Source organism: Buceros rhinoceros, unplaced genomic scaffold (assembly GCF_000710305.1).
Source record: "Buceros rhinoceros silvestris isolate BGI_N320 unplaced genomic scaffold, ASM71030v1 scaffold12052, whole genome shotgun sequence".
NCBI classification, from domain to species: domain Eukaryota; kingdom Metazoa; phylum Chordata; class Aves; order Bucerotiformes; family Bucerotidae; genus Buceros; species Buceros rhinoceros.
The window spans coordinates 12332-28590 of NW_010400744.1; the positions used below are offsets into that span (position 1 = coordinate 12332).

Genomic DNA, 16259 nt, shown 5'->3' on the forward strand with positions numbered 1-16259 from the left:
TTTCTTCACTTCCGCACTGAAAGCTGCCACTTGAAATGGTTTCCAAAAAAATATAGTCCTGTAAGTACAAGTAAGCTGAAGGTCTGTTGAGCTTAAAAGTAGCATCTGTGGCACTGAGGATATGGAGTTAGACCTCTCCAGGGGACCATGATGGCAGGGAAAACTTGGGAGTTTTCAGTTATCGTAGCTAGTATATGGCAGCAATTAAGTTGAAAAGAAATCATCAGAAGATGAAAATCCAATAGGACTCCGTTTTTATGTCTGCTGTATTTTCCAGCAGTGAGTTTATCTTGATAAGTTACATGTTGCAGCTTTCAACAGAAATTACCATTGCTTTGGTGCTATTTTATTGTTATTATAGTTTAATCATAAAATGTATTTAACAACAAATTTCAAGTCCAGGAAAACTTAATCAGAAAAAGGCTTTCTGATAAATAGGCAAATACGATTTGCATTTGAGTTTCTACGTCACTCTTATACATATACTGTCCACAAGATCATAATGTTTTTGCAGATATTGCAAGAGCCTAATAAAAAAGTAGTAAGTATAACCAGACACAAGATAAGGATGAAACAAAACTTCCCATATTCAAAATTATTGTAATGCTTAGTATCTGTGTAGCTGGGGTTTTTTACCATCTCCTTTACTCCTGTTAGTGGAAATAGAGAAATTGATTTTTACAGACCCTGTGGAAGAAATCTGTACTTTTAACAAGGTCGTTGCAGGAGTGGTTGGAACAAGCTGATGCTTCAGGTGAAACTACAATCCTAGTCTGTCTGGAAAGCATGTAAGCCTGACCCTCACACAAAACTAGAAGAAACATGGCACCAAGGGAGAAACAGAACCTCAAGAGACTTTAATTGCCCAGTGAAACCAAATCCAACAAGTTATTACAGACATCATGAATTGTCCCAGGGTATAAACTGGAGAGTTAATGAGCAGCTTCACATTTTCATTGAGTCAGGAAATGCCCTAGGCTATAATTTCTCATCAAGATTGCTTAACAAGTTACACAGCTATGCAAAGATTTCAGTAGAAGATAAGCCATATCCACCTTTTGCTTTTCTCTTCAGTTCTCCACTTAAACAGACATAGTGTGAATATGTATGTTACCTCACTTCCAGAAAAATTACATTCTGTCTTCAAACTCTGTGAAATGGTATTATCTGCTGTGTCTCAGCTGGCTTACCTGTTCCTCAGTGAAATCTGTTCATTTCTTCCCTTTTATAAAGAATATTTCTGCTATTTGCATATAGCTACTCCATTTTCTCTTTTGACACTTAAAAGAGGCACAGCTGTGTAGGACAAGGAATCCTGTGTTAGACATTTGAATGACTTCTGCAAGGATGGGATAGCCTAGACCCTCAAGTAAATTATTTGCTAGTCTTCCTCACACCTATTCACTTTACCTGTTACTCAGATTGTTTAGGCAAAAAAGCAAACAAAGGGCTGAGCAAATTCTTAGAAATGAGTGTGGGGTTTGGGCAATCAAATTCTTCACAGAAACTGTAACTAAAATCAATATGCAAATCCATTTTTTACAGATCTTGTCAAGTTCCCACATTTGGAAATTATGAAGGGGTGACACCCTGGAGATGAAAAGTTTTACAAGTAGCAGCAGCACTGGAAAAAGGCCAAAAATATTAAATTGCTTCTACCTGCAAATAAGCCAAGTAGAGTAGAGCTAGTTCTTTCTAGCATCACAAGCGTCTGTCTGTGGCAAACACTCTGAATGCCCAATACATGACACAAATGCACAAAATATTCATCAGTGATTCAAAATCCCAGGCAACTGCTCCAACAGAGCTGTTAACTGTCAAAGGACAGATTAACAAAACTATGAAAATAGGATGATCCTTCTTAAAGTCTCTTGTGGACTTCCTTACTGGAGGTGGTACTTTCCTTGCTCTTTCCATTCAGTTTGTCAACCTTTGAATACTGAGGCACTTCCAAGGGCAATAAGTACAAGTTTCTGAACTTTTTGCCCTGGAGTTTTTTTTTTTTTTTCTTTTCTATTAAATAGCATGACCCCACTGTTCTAGTTTTTAAACTTCATTATACTTGAGCACTTGATTGCATTGGAGGACACTGATAAAATACTGTAGCTTTGTATTTTTTAGAGGAGGCATTATTAAATATTAATTTAATGCACCAAAATCAACCCTGGATTTAAATTTTAGTTTTCAAAAGCCCCTTGTGTCAAGACCAACAAAAATTGTCATTGTTTTGGTGAAAGAAGGATAATGAAAGTACAGATATCCACAGCTTTCACAAAGCAGGTTAGCATGCACCAGACCCACTTGAACAGAAAAGCAATTGCATGGTGCGGTGAGTAATCTTTAACTGATGCTGGGTCAGGAAATCTGGAAAAGGTGAGAGTGCTCAAAAAGGGAGCAGACATGTCTAAAGCGGCTGCATTGTTTTCTGTGCAGAAGAACAAGAATGTATGATTCAGTCAAAGTGCTGCTGACCCACAGTGTATGGCAGTGTAGTAAACACTACAATGCATGTACGAGTGCCCTCCTGTTTTTGTTTCACATTGTATGGAAGCTGTTAGATGGTTCTGTCTGGATCCTGGACAGGGTAGCGCCACACCTCTATGAGGGCCGCTCCAAAAGTAATGCCTCCTATGATGCTGGACCATGATGCCGGAGGTGGATGTTGGTGGTATGGCAGTAGAGTTTGAACCTTCCCACCAATATCCCATTAAATTTTGTGCCGTGCGACAGGCAGCAGCAGAGGGGCGGCCTGACAACATGGTGTCTGACATGGGAGTGCGTGTGAAGCAAAGGGGTGTGACTGAATTCCTCCATGTGGAAAAAATTGCACCCACTGACACTTGCTGAATGTATATGGAGACCAAACAGTGGGTGTCAGCACAGTGGGGCCGTGGCACAGTGACTGTGGGTCCCCTCCCCTGGTGCAGATTTTTAAACGAGTGCAACACGCAGGGTTTTGTTCATCTCTGGTGACAATGCACAGCCCATGGTGGGGACTGTGTCAAAAACCAGTGTTTTGTAGCTGAGGATTTGCTCTATCGAACAGTGTTACTGTGCTCTCTGTATCTGCTGTAGTTTCCATGGAAATATAACATAAAAAGGAGGCATTACTTTCAGAGCAACCTATGTATATACAGAAGCCACAAGAGGGAGCATAAACCCTGTGCAGTATATTACAAGCTTCTAAATACAGACAGAGCTGTTAACCTCTAAGGTTAGAAAAAAATCGCTCACATCAGTGTTAAGACTGTTAACCAGAGTGCCTGGCATTCTTGTTCACATCTTCATTTTTCAAAGGAGAGACAGATTTGAAAGCTGAATAATTTTCGCATAGCCCCAAAATTTAAAATTATCAAATCCACCACCACCAAAAAAGACTGCTAAAGCACACAACAAGCCACATGAGATGAATCATTGCTACGTAAAACACAGGCCAAATATCCATTAGCAGACCAAAGATTATACAGTGCATTGCGAATTATTTAACAGATTAAAGTGCTGAAGCCTGGCCCTCTCCACATTTTCTAGGTTTTGTTTCCTAAGCTTTCCTATGGGACATACTTGAATTCTCCATTTATAACCTATGTTGGTCCTCACCCTGGAGAGATAAGTGCTATGTGAAGTCAGAAGTTAGATGAACATGTTCAGCTGACTGTTGCCAAATAAAAAGTACAAAAATTCTGCTTTCTTTCCTCCACTGGCATTAATTTGTCTCTTCTATCTCAGTTAGAAGTAATTGACAGTAATTGACAGTAATTGACAGTAATTGACTTTGCCCCCACTAAAAAGGAACTTAGAGATACATGCATGGGTAGACAGAGAAGCGGGCGGGAATATGAACCCAGGGATAGACAAGGTGACTGCATAACCTTTATTTCTTAATTAAGTTGGGATAATTTAATATAATCATCTAATAAGGGGAGCAGCTAAAGAGACATTCTGCAGACCTGCTAGGATACAGTTAAAAAAGAGACAGTGTTTTTTCTTAATGTGGTCAGAATAAAAGTCAAGATATTCATTAGGGAGAAGTGAGTCCCAGACCCTAGAGACCACTAGAAATGGGAGTTTGCACTTGCCAGTGTGGAGCTTCATATGGAAAGTCCGGAATAAGATTTATCTTTGTAAAGGTGTCTTGGTGTTGCTGGGACCAAATCATAGGCAGTCGTGGTCTGCAGGCCGTCAGCAGTTTTGAGACAGCCAGGGCAGCAAGACCCAGTTTGGCTCACCGGTGTGTCCTACACCATAAACACTCATGCTCATTGTAAAGGGGGAAGTTTCCAGAGGAGAGGGAGGCCTCGAGGATGCTGGTCAGGCTTTAAATTGAACTCGCATAGTCTGTTAGATTCTCTGCCACACGTTTGGGACATAGCTTGTTTTTGGAAAGAATACAGCTGCCAAGAGACTTTGAAAACCCCTAGGAGACAGCGTCTGTCTGGAATCCCTGAACTGTGCTCCACAGCAAGAATTATCACTTCTATCACATTGTCACAAGAATTGACTCCATTTTTAAAGAGCTGTATTTGGGCATTTTATTTTATTTTATTAATATAGTAACATAGTAAACATAAAAGCAAGGGGAAATCCATGCTGTCTACATACAATGTATAAAATAGAAGACGAACGTGAAAGTAGTCATCTCTTTGAACTAGAGAATCGATTCCAGCTTTCTTTTTCAGTGTAAACATCTAAAATTGGATTAAATATGACATCCGCTCATTTCTGCATACAGGGATGATTCAGACTTACTGTCCAATAACATGCGATAAATACAGCTTAGATGAGACATTCGTGTTTGACTTGCACAAATGCTGGCACACAAACATACCACATACAAAAACACAAATGTGGAATAGAGAGTAAGGTGATCATTTACCCTAATTGTGGAGTGGGGTTTTTTTTCTGCCTCAATAACATTTTATAGGTGAAGCCAAATAAACACACAACAAACACATGAACCAGATATGCTGAAAATGTGCGTGTTGCTCAGATTTTTGCAACAATGAAATCCAATTCTAGATTGTTATTGATAGGGTAATGGAAACATCCTGTAATGATGCTAATTAGCAGAATCTATGCTCTAAGGACAGCAAGCAGTAGGGGTGGCTCTACACAGCTTGCACGTTATCATCATCTGCCTTTGGAGAATCCAAATAGGCTGGTTCACCATACTATTCAGTGGAGTCAGAAACCATAGTGCTCCAAGTTAGTTTATTTGTGCATAAATCATGTCATCTCCGTTTCTAAAGACTTCAAAATAAATTTTGTAGTTCTAATATTAGACAGCCCAGGCCTGGCTCCAAAAGCTAAGGCTGACTGGGTATAAGAAGCACTGTGTCCACATTATGAGTTACAGAAACTGGCTTACAGCTTTTCCTAGATGATCTGTGGGTTGTCAGTGATTTGCATCTCACTGAAAGGCTGAGCACCATTTTGGGGACAATCAGACATTTAAAGTAGGGGTAGGGACTCCAGCACTGTGGGAAGCTGAGATTTAGGGTTGCAAGAGCAATCAATTCAAATTGTTGATGAAGTCATGAGCTACAGAGGAGAGGGTTGTTTTTCCTAGAGCGTTTATTTATTTCTGGGAACGTGTACCCTAACAGATTTTTACAAAGAGCTACTTGAAACCACCTGTTCTATGTGATAGTTCTGGAAAACTCCATCAGATCAATAGCAGACGGATAATACCTTTGTTTTAACCAAATTCTGCTGGTTACATTAAAACCAAGTATTTTTCTTTCTTTTCTTTTTACAGGTGCTTCAATGACTATGAATTGTACCTGGGACCAAGGACTGCCATATACGCAGCTGAAGTGTCCACAATGACTGCTAATATGTATTTTTGATTGTAGAACTGATACGTTTGATTTTAGTTATAGTGTGGAATCTGAAATTTTAATTAGTACTCGGTAAAAATTCTAGGTTTGAAAGATTCTGCTAATGTTGCTTTTTTTGAACGGTAGTTTTAGCTTAATGAATTCAAATCTTAAATTACAACTAATCCAGTCTTTTGGACTAATGTGTAATGCTAGATTACTGCATGTCAGATTACCGCATGTTCACCCCTTCCTGAATCTGCTGAGTCTCCGGTAATTTGGGGAATATTAACTACAGACCTGATTCAAGTTTGGCATAGTATGTGGCGAAGCACCACCAGTCTAACTTGGTATGCTGAAGAGAGAAAATACACCCTAGAGTGGACCCCTGTAAATGGCACTGATACAATAGAAGGATGTAATATCACTAAGCTGCTGTTTGAATTCCAAACTGGCGGTACAGCTGAGGTTACATACAGACCAACTGGAGAACGAGATACTAACATACTGTGGGGAATGCATGTGCCTAGAGTGAAGGGACACCACAACATTGTGATTGGCATTTTATGCACCCAGCTACGTGGTGAATTGATTGGGAAGGAGATGCCTGGCCACCTGAAGACCTCCTGCAAGTGGGCATCCAATGTCTAAATGTTAATACTTCTCATTTGGATAGTCCAAACCATCACAATTGGAATTGTACCAAGGTGTATACATGCAACAGCACTGGAGATTCAACACCACAATGAGATTCAGAGAATAGGTCCTGTAGCATGAGCTATTAGGATAGGTTGAGTTTGTCGTAATTATACCACATGTCTAAAGATGCCTAGTTTCATTTAACTAATAATGAATGACACCTGGCACAATACATGTTTTGAGGTTGGTATACTCTCCATGGGACGTATTGTATGGGTTGGTAGTGATGCCAGCTGGACCACTGATCTTCTGGAAGGAAGTTGATGACATCGATATACATTGGGACTATTGATTCTTTGTCCTCTCCGGAGAAAATGATCTCTTGCCTCTGCTTTGTGGGAATTAACAAGAAGAAAACCAGATGACCATTGGCCACACCCAACAACGGGAATCATGGTGGGATGGTTATTGGAGTCAATATTTATCCCCCAAGCAACAGCATTTCAAAACTTACTAATGCTGTATAACCTCACAGGACAGAGTGAAGCACTGGCCAATGCAACTCATGTTGTGTTGAAAGAAATGAATGCACAACTTCAGGTGACATCAAAGGCAGCACTAATAAACAGACTGGCGTTAAATCCAGTACTGTTGTATGAGAATGGAATATGTGGATATCTGAGCCTAACTAATGATTCTTGTGTTCACATACCAAATGTAACCCAAGATCTTAAGAAACATCTACATCATATGAAATGTGTTACTAAGGCCAGTAGAGAGCTTAGGGAAAGTATGGAGGTGGGGTGGTTGAATAAACTTCTGCATGGACTAGAATTTTCATTAGTCACAGGGTGTATAATGTGGGAATTTTGAAGCAGACACTCTTCAGCTATTTTCTGAGTGTTTGTGAACACCACATTTTTTTTATAACACCATACACTTATGTGCTCCTGATACATCTTTATTCTGCCCTGATTAGTCAATAGTATTACTGTAATATTGCAAGTTCTGGAGAGTTCTATCTATCTACTTAATTTCAATTTTGCTTGACCAGATGGCAGAGGATCGGCTAAGAAAAGCTGCAGTCCTTGAGAAGTGCAGTATGCCAGCAAAAAGAAAAGCTAGTTATATTAGTTCTTCTTGGACTACCTAACTAAGCCAGCTGAACTTAGGAAGACACACCAAAGAAAAAAAAAACCAAACCCCAGCATTTTTCCAGCATAACTTCCAGTAGCAAATACTTCAGATGTGTTTCCAAATGTCCTGATTAACTTCATACCGAGCACAAATCAAGTTACTCCACTATGGCATGTTGATGAGGAAAATAATACTTGGCCACCTTATAATAAGACATCGAAGAGACAGCTCAAACCAGATATGGATTATTACATATGGCTAATACACAACAACATATGTCATGTACTAATGTACCTGGAGCTTTCCAGGTATAATGAATATTTTGTACAAGAAAGTAGTTTAGTTTTTCATACCACCTTTTTAGTGTGTCAGTTCCCAAAAATACACTTTATTAGGTTTGAAAGAAGCCTTTGAATACTTGGAGTCTTCTCTGTTGAAGTCATCAGTGTTAGGTTACCCAAATTACAGTATTGCTTCCAGCTGAACTGCACTACCACACATGGTGAGGGGCTTTCTTGAAACTGGGAATGATAGAATGATTGTATCCATCATAGACTAAAGCACTGGAAAGGAAAAGTGAATATAAAGGTGTTTTTAAATCAGTATTTTGAGATTTAATCCAGGTAGGATCAGGAAGCATTGTCTGGTTACTGGTATACCCTACTATGCATCACCAGCATGATATCACAGCATGTGTGCTTTTGAGCAGACTAGAAACAAGAGACTTGGAGACTTTGCTGGGTGACAAGGGCTGCTAATTACATTTCAGTGATGGTGATCTGAACCAAGACCCATCAGATTCAAAATTTTCATTCAGGATTGCTGAATGGGCTAGATTCAGAATCACCTGGCTAATTCAAAGACAAGAAGTATTATGGTTTTTCCCCCCATTCCACATAATATGCTATAGGAACACTAAAAGGCTTCTTCCATCTTCCATGAGAGTGTCATAGCACCGTGGGAAGACTTCTAGGAAGATTAAGGCCTCTTGTGTCAGACACAGCTACTTTCTTGGTCAGGAAGCTTAAACCTTTTCCAAAGAGACTGCACTTGCCTATCTCAAGTATTCTGCCTGAGGAAATCGTGTAGGTACTGATGTAGTGGGCCATTACAGAAGGATGCCAGCATGATGTGCAAGATATGAAAACACAGGACTATTCAAGGAATCACCTGTATCATATTGCTCCAAACAGCCACCAAGCTTCAATGCTTTAATCCTATCATAATATAGCAGACCATTCAGATGACAGAAGAACTGTGGACAGCTCTGAGGAACTGGCCTGCATTGAGTCTGACAGAATTATTCAGTCCTAAGGAGAAAGAGAGCATGGACTTGCCAGAATTTTTCATTGACACAGGTTGCTTCCATTCTAAAACCAGAAGGCAGTCTGCCTGCAGGGGTCACTGAGGCAAAGGCAATGGAAATGAAGCTACTGCAGTGCAGGGATTTGGTTTTTATGTTGAAGGTGGGTCTAGATTAAGCCAAAGGATGTAGGACTTTGAACCAGAGAAGAGCTGCACTCAATCAGAAAAGTCCAAACCTAGTCAGCAGTGCCATTGTTGCACTGTTCATACAGCAGAAATCATCATTTAGCTCTAAGCAAGGCTATAAAACAAACAAACATCAGTGACTGAATGATAGGTTTGTTTTCTGCTCAGGTTAGAGAAAATTGGTGAGTGGGTGTGCACACATAGCTGGAAGTGATCAAGTTAGTACAGCGTAATGAGTTACTATTAATCAGTTTTGATTGCACTAGCTGACACATATAAACTCTGAGATTGTTGCAAATGTAAATAAATTGTATTACTTTGAACTGCTTTTAAGTGGCAGGCATTTGGTTGCTTGCTTGTCCCTGCTCCACATGCTTAAGTGTTGAGGACTGATGTGATTGCGTTACTTCTGAAGAATAAGAATAAATGACTTTCCATGTGAATCTCCTTGTGATACAGGCTGACAGATGTCCTCTCTAAAAAAAAACAAGAGCAGAGCTGCTGAGAGCAGCACCTATGCAAGGTTAACTTCCCAGGCTAGGCAAGCTTGCTCTCTGACAGTGACAGGAAGATTGTCTCAGCTTCAAGGTTTAGAAAAAAGGGTTCCCTCACCAAATTCAAAGGCCCCTAAATGTATGTATATAAGAAGAAACAAGAAGACTTAAAGAAAAACAAGACAAAACCATCAGAATTTTGATTTTCAGGGAATGAACTCTACAGCTAACACACCACTAGCACCATTGCAAGCATACAACATGTTGTTCACGCCCTGAAGCGTGAAGCAAGAGCTAATGTAATTCTGGGTTGTGAAATAAATTCAGCCTGTGCATGTAGGTGATCACTGAGCTGGAAAAGCAGTCTGAGAGGCATCCCCAAAAAACATTCAGGTCTCTTTTTACAAAGATCTCTTTCTCCACACTGCTCCTATCCTTCAGTATTGTATGCACATACGTGCACACACAAAACACATTCATCCTCTCTCCACTCCTCTGCAGATTGTGTAGCAAGCCCAGAGATGAATGGTGGTGTGATGTAGCTGAAATCCCAGCTAAGAATCGGTTTTGGTACCTTGTTTTTAACAACATGCCACCTTTGACTGAAGAGGTTTAGGATTTCAGTCTGCTTTATTTAGTACAGGAGCAGTAACTTGCCATTTTGTTTCAAACACTCATGATTCCCAGAAGTGGGGGAAAAAAAGCCTGACATGTTGAAAGTGTTTGAAGGGGAAGTGATGTGCTTAACAACTGAGAATTGGAAAATTCTTAGGTTTTAGCATTTAGACATAAAACCAATAAGACTTCGGTATTGTCTGAACATAAGATAAAATTAATTTCCGTTTCATAAAAAAATTCCTAATTAAACAACCATATAGAGGCATATTAGAACATCTTAGAATCTCTGAATTAAAAAGCAGATCAAAAGAAGCCTTCTCAATTCAAAAATAGTCTTTTTGTTTACAACATAATTGATTTCCCGATCAACAAATGAAGTTAGCACAAACTTATTATTTAAATTTAAGCAAACTGGATATTACTGAGTTCTTTGGTTTGGATTCCATTTGTAAAATGTTCCAAGCAACTGGAAAGGACGCAGTGGTCTTTTTTCAAAGTGGTTTTGTTTCTAACTCAAAAAAAAAGATTGTAAGTTACTTACTAAGTACTTAGCTTCATTTAAGCTGCCACAAGGAGTTCTTGAGGACCAAAAAGCAAAACCTGATGAAGAAAAATATTGGCCTATTTTTCATAAAGCCATGTATGTACATTTATTTCTATGGACAAATAAATGTCTCAAGTAATTTAATATATTTTTTCATTAAAAATTGTTTCTAAGCTGAAACACATGTAGAAAATGCACCTTAAAAGATTTTTTTAAAGCAGGCTGGACATTGAAGTTTAACTGGCTCTTTTCAGCCAGTGATATTGTCATAAAGTAATATCACAGATCCCGAGAGATGAATATGATAAATCATAAGGAATTTCAATAGCAGCTTCTCTGGAAAGAAAGAAAATTATTTCTAATTTGTTAGTCTGAGATGCAAGTACTCTGCTCAGCAACTGCACGTATTTTCTGCTCTCAGAGTCTTGGCTAGAACCTTCCAGGGAAAAGGTGCTTTTTCTCTGTAATTTCAAATACATACTCACAGCATTTTATTAATAAATCCAGGCCATCCTGGTTCAGAAGCAGAATAATAACCTGTATCACTAATAATTTGGCTTCCTGTTCTGGATGAGAAAATATATCCTAATTTCATTATTTTATTGGCATATTAAAGGCTCAGATGAACCTTATTAACTGTCCAGGTTTGTCATCTTTGTCTGCCAATATTTTAAGTTATATTCCCTTTATCTGATCCAGATTGAATACAATACAATTTTTTTAAAAGCTGAGCAGACTGTTGAGAACTGGGAAACACGTATGAGTTTACCTCAGAAATTCTCTTCTCTGACAGTTATTTCTCATGCTAATTAAAGGGATCTTTCATCCCATTTGCAGCTTCAGGTCAAGACCAGACCTGCCAGGCAGGGAAAAATAAAGGAACTCCCTACCTTGGAATTTCCATTTATTTAAGTTAATTTTTGCAGCCAGACTAATTCTGTTATTCTCTATTCTTTGCAAAATGACAGATTATTTTGGATTTATTTCGGAAAAAAAATTACCCACACAAACTAAATATCGCACAACTATTTCTCCATCTATTGAAGACGGAGATAATTCATCGTGACAATCCAAATTTCTGTATGTCAGTAGCCGTGCTTATCAGACTTACAGAGGCTCTTGTTCCAAAGTATCCCAGATATGTGTTTTATTACTCAAAGAAAGGAGCTTTTGTTGTTTGGGGGTTTTTGGTAAACATGGAGCCAAGTTTTACAGACACATTCAAATGGTCTACAAAGTAGCACATCTTCTGGAAGGTGGGATAATACCGTGGTTATAGGCAAAAAAAACTGGAGTAAATTGCATCCACTTGACATTTCTTTTACCACTGACAGCAGCAGAGTGATGCAACTGTCTGCAGGAGCTATTGGCATAATAGCAGTAGATTGGCCAGTTTGGGGAATGCTAGTGGCCATTTAGCAGATCACCAGGCCAAAGGCCCTGCAGTTCCCTATGGTTAGTGTTCCTTGGCTGGGTTCTGGTGCTTAAAAGATGGAAGCAAGTTTTTAATAGAAATGGCAAATTTTATGTAATTATATAAATTAGAGATTATAGTGATATTGCAGCTGAGGGAACAGTACTCAGCCTCCCTAAAGACGCCCATCAAACTCCCCACACGAGTGACCTTTTTGCTGAGTGAAGTTCAGTTGGTCTGGAAACACCAGGATGTTGCATCCAGGCTGTGTTCTGTGACCTCGTGGAAGTGGGAAAAGGGTAAATATAAGGAGTGCTTACTGTCAAGTACCTTTTCCCCTAGGTACATTCAGAAGACATAGTGTAGCTCAGACAGACTTCTGTACCGAGAATGCTCTGGTCCTCTGGTCTGGTCTGCTATGCTTTGGTCTGCTTCTTCAGGACCACAGGGAGACTACACATGCTTTACTCCTTTCAAAGTGGCAGTTAAAACATGGGCTTTGTCCCAGCCAGTGGACTGCTTATTGGCCTCTTTCTAGTGTACCTAAGCATGTTAATGATTTACTTGACTAATTTGTTTTTTAACCTGGTTAGACACCTGTTTTTTGCTAAAACAGAGATGCTTTCCTACTTTGATCTCTTGCTCTGTTAATCAGGGCAGTGATCACTTAGCAAGAAAAGAATAAAACCATAAAAGCACTTCTGTCTTTGTCTATGCATTTGCAACCTCTGGGCAGCAATAGCAGTTAAAACAGGCGAGTATTAAGTAATCAGGCCACTTCTGTAAGACATCCACAAAGCTCTCTTCACTGACGTTTTCAAACAAAATCCTGACAATTCTCCCAGACCTTGCATCTTCCTTCTAAATGACCTGCCTCTCCATTTCACAGCCTTGAATGGCTTTTTCTCATCTCCTCATATTATCTGCATGTCTGGTTTTTTTTTTTTCCTTTTCAGGACTATGCTATTTCTTCCAAGAAATAATAGAAAAAAACATGTTACAGACTCCCACTCCTTTTTATTGTTTTCCTTACTTATACAGCTGCTTTTTCTGCCTCTTTCAGTGCCATAACTGCACTCTCATTTGCTCCACTGACCTTCTCTCCTCTGAGCAGCCTTGCACTCATTCTTGTCTTTTATTCTTTTCTGTAGCTAATCTGGAACCTTACTTTAAAATATACTTTAGTTTCTCTGATTTTAAAAACTTTCTACCTCCCCCTTCTCTGCCCTTGTTTCTGTTACTTTCCATCTCAACTCACTGAATAAAATTCTCTTTGCTTGCTCTGTGAGGTTTGCTACTTTAGGCATAGGGACCCACGCTGTACCTTTGCCTGGGGATAGTATCTGACTATATTAGTCTCTTGGTTATCATCTCGTGCTTTGACTTTAAGTCGTTTGTGTCACAGCCCATCTTTTCATCTTGGGTTTGCAAAGAGCTGATCATGACTATGTTCCCTTCCTCAGCTGGAACTGTGCAAATAATAAATAATGACAGAGTGATTACTTCAGTACTTTAGCAATCCATGACACTCTGTATTTGACTAAAATCTTAAAATTTTGGTTTTGTTTCATTTGCTGTTACTAAAGTGGAATGTATTATTGTAAGCACACTATTTGAGAGTAATGGCAATGCCAGAAATCTTTACGTTATACTCCTTCCAAATACAAGATGAATGACTTTTGCTTTTTATTTTGCTTTAGAAAGTGAAGTATTGATGTTGGTTACTCAAGTAATGAAGAATCAGGGCATACAAAGTTAAACTGTTATGTAGAATTAATTCACCTGTACTACATGAATGCTGTATACGTTCTGTATTTTGTTCATGCTTAAGAAACATGCAGTATGTAAAATTAAACATATAGTACATAGATGGGAAAGGAAAATAGGATAATTTGGGAATATTCTACAACTTTTGTGATACTTCCCCTGACAACTCTTCCAGCTTCCACCTTGTTTAGGATGTCCTGAACCAGTGTGGTTTCTCTATTTTAGTAATCTTCAGTGTGTTTCCTTACCATGAGCACATCCACTTGCTCCTTGAACCCACATATAAAGAGATTTGTGTTATTTTTTCATTCTTTTCCCCTCGTTATTTTAAACTTTCCCCTCTTTCAAACACTGGTTTTCTTTTACTTTATTTCTGTGACATAATCAGTTTCATTGTAATTAGGCTTGCTGATATATGTTTAATTCTCCATGGTTAAAACAACTTGACTTTTACATTTCCTAATGTGTTTCCATCTGCAGCAATGGAAGGAATATCTACCTTCTTAGTGTAACAACTCCTCTGTGACAGGGGACTGTGAAAACCTATCCTCATGTGAGGTCCAATAAATTTTATATGCAGATGTGTTTTAAGATAATTTTAAAAGGAAGGATACACATATCCAAAGGAAAAAGTGTGCTTAGTGTTTCAGTAATTGAATTGCTTATCCAATTTACTGCCATATGCTGAAATATTACCCAGAATTCTAGGAAATGCAGAAGTGGATTATGAGTTCAAAGATGGAGCACTAATTGAATTCTTAATTGAAATGACTCATCTAAGCAACAAATTGACTTGGATTGTTCCCCTGAATGTAAAACCTCTCCAAATGGTATTCTGCTCCATCTGAAAGAAAGACTACCGGTCAGAGGAAGATTTCCTGAAAAGGGGGCACTATTTGCAACAAAATTATGTTTTTCCTTATGATAAGGAAGGATAGATTGGTCTTTTTTCTTACTCCATTTGTCTCAACTAAAATTGATTACACTGGGCAGTTCTGAAGGGCATAGGAGACCAGGAAGGCTGGACAATCCTCAAGAAGGAAATCCTCAAAGCTCAGGAGCAGGCTGTCCCAGTGAGCCATAAGACGAGCCAGCAGGGTAGAAGACCAACCTGGCTGAATAGAGAGCTTTGTTTGGAGCTCAGGAAGAAAAGGAAAGTCTATGGCTCATGGAAGAAGGGGCAAGTTACTCAGGATGACTACAAGGGTTTTGCAAGACTATGCAGGGAGAAGATTAGAAAGGCTAAAGCCCAGCTTGAGCTTAGTCTAGCCACTACCATAGAGACAACAAACAATGTTTCTATAAATACATTAAGAGCAAAAGGAGGGCTAAGGAGAATCTCAACCCTTTGCTGGATGCAGGGAGAAACATAGTGACCAAGGATGAGGAAAGGGCTGAAGTGCTGAGTGCCTTCTTTGCCAGTGCCTTTTAATGGTAAGATCAACTCACTGCTCACTGAGTGCTTAGCCTTTTCAACCAGAACACATGGATGGGGAGCAGAATCAAGGCCCCATAATTCAAGAGGAAACAGTAAGTGAACTGCTGCACCAATCAGATGTGCACAAGTCTATGGGCCCAGATAGGATCCACCCAAGAATTCTGAGGTAGTTGGTAGAAGTGCTCACCAAGCCACTTTCCATTACTCACCAGCAGTCCTGACTAACAGAGGAGGTATCAACTGATGGGAGGTTAGCCAATGTGACACCATCCACAAGAAGGGCAGGAAGGAGGATCCAGGGAACTACAGACCTGTCAGTCTGACCTCAGTGCTGGGTAAAGTCATAAAGCAGATCATCTTGAGTACTATTACACGACATGTACAGGACAACCAGGTGATTAGTCCAAGTTAGCATGGGTTTCAGAAAGGCAGGTCCTGCTTGACCCACCTGATCTCCTGCTATAACAAGGTGACCCACTTAGTGGATGAGGGAAGAGGTGTGGATGTTGTTTACCTGGACATTAGTAAGGCCTTTTGCATTTTTTCTCATAACATTCTCCTGGAGAAACTGTCTGCCTATGGCTTGGATCAGTGTACTCTTCACTGGATCAAAAACTGGCTGGATGGCCGGACCCGGAGAGTGATGGTGAATGGAGTCAAATCCGGTTGGCAGCCGGTCACGAGTGGTGTCCCCCAGAGCTCAGAACTGGCGCTTCTTCTCTTTAACATCTTTATCAATGATCTGGATGAGAGGATAGAGTGCACCCTCAGTGAGTTCACAGATGACACCAAGTTGGGTGGGTGTGTCGATCTGCTTGAAGGTCAGGAGGCTCTAGAGAGGGATCTGGACAGGCTGGATTAATGGGCTGAGGCCAGTTGCATGAGGTTCAACAGGACCAAG

General features: G+C 39.6%; 1 protein-coding gene across 1 annotated transcript in view; it reads right to left on the reverse strand.

Moving 5' to 3' along the window:
- The window catches only part of LOC104489809 (cAMP-specific 3',5'-cyclic phosphodiesterase 4D-like), a gene marked incomplete at its 3' end in the record, with an annotated part of 54895 nt that overhangs the window by 6879 nt on the left and 31757 nt on the right, over nt 1–16259 (reverse strand). The gene's annotated exons all lie outside the window — the stretch shown is intronic.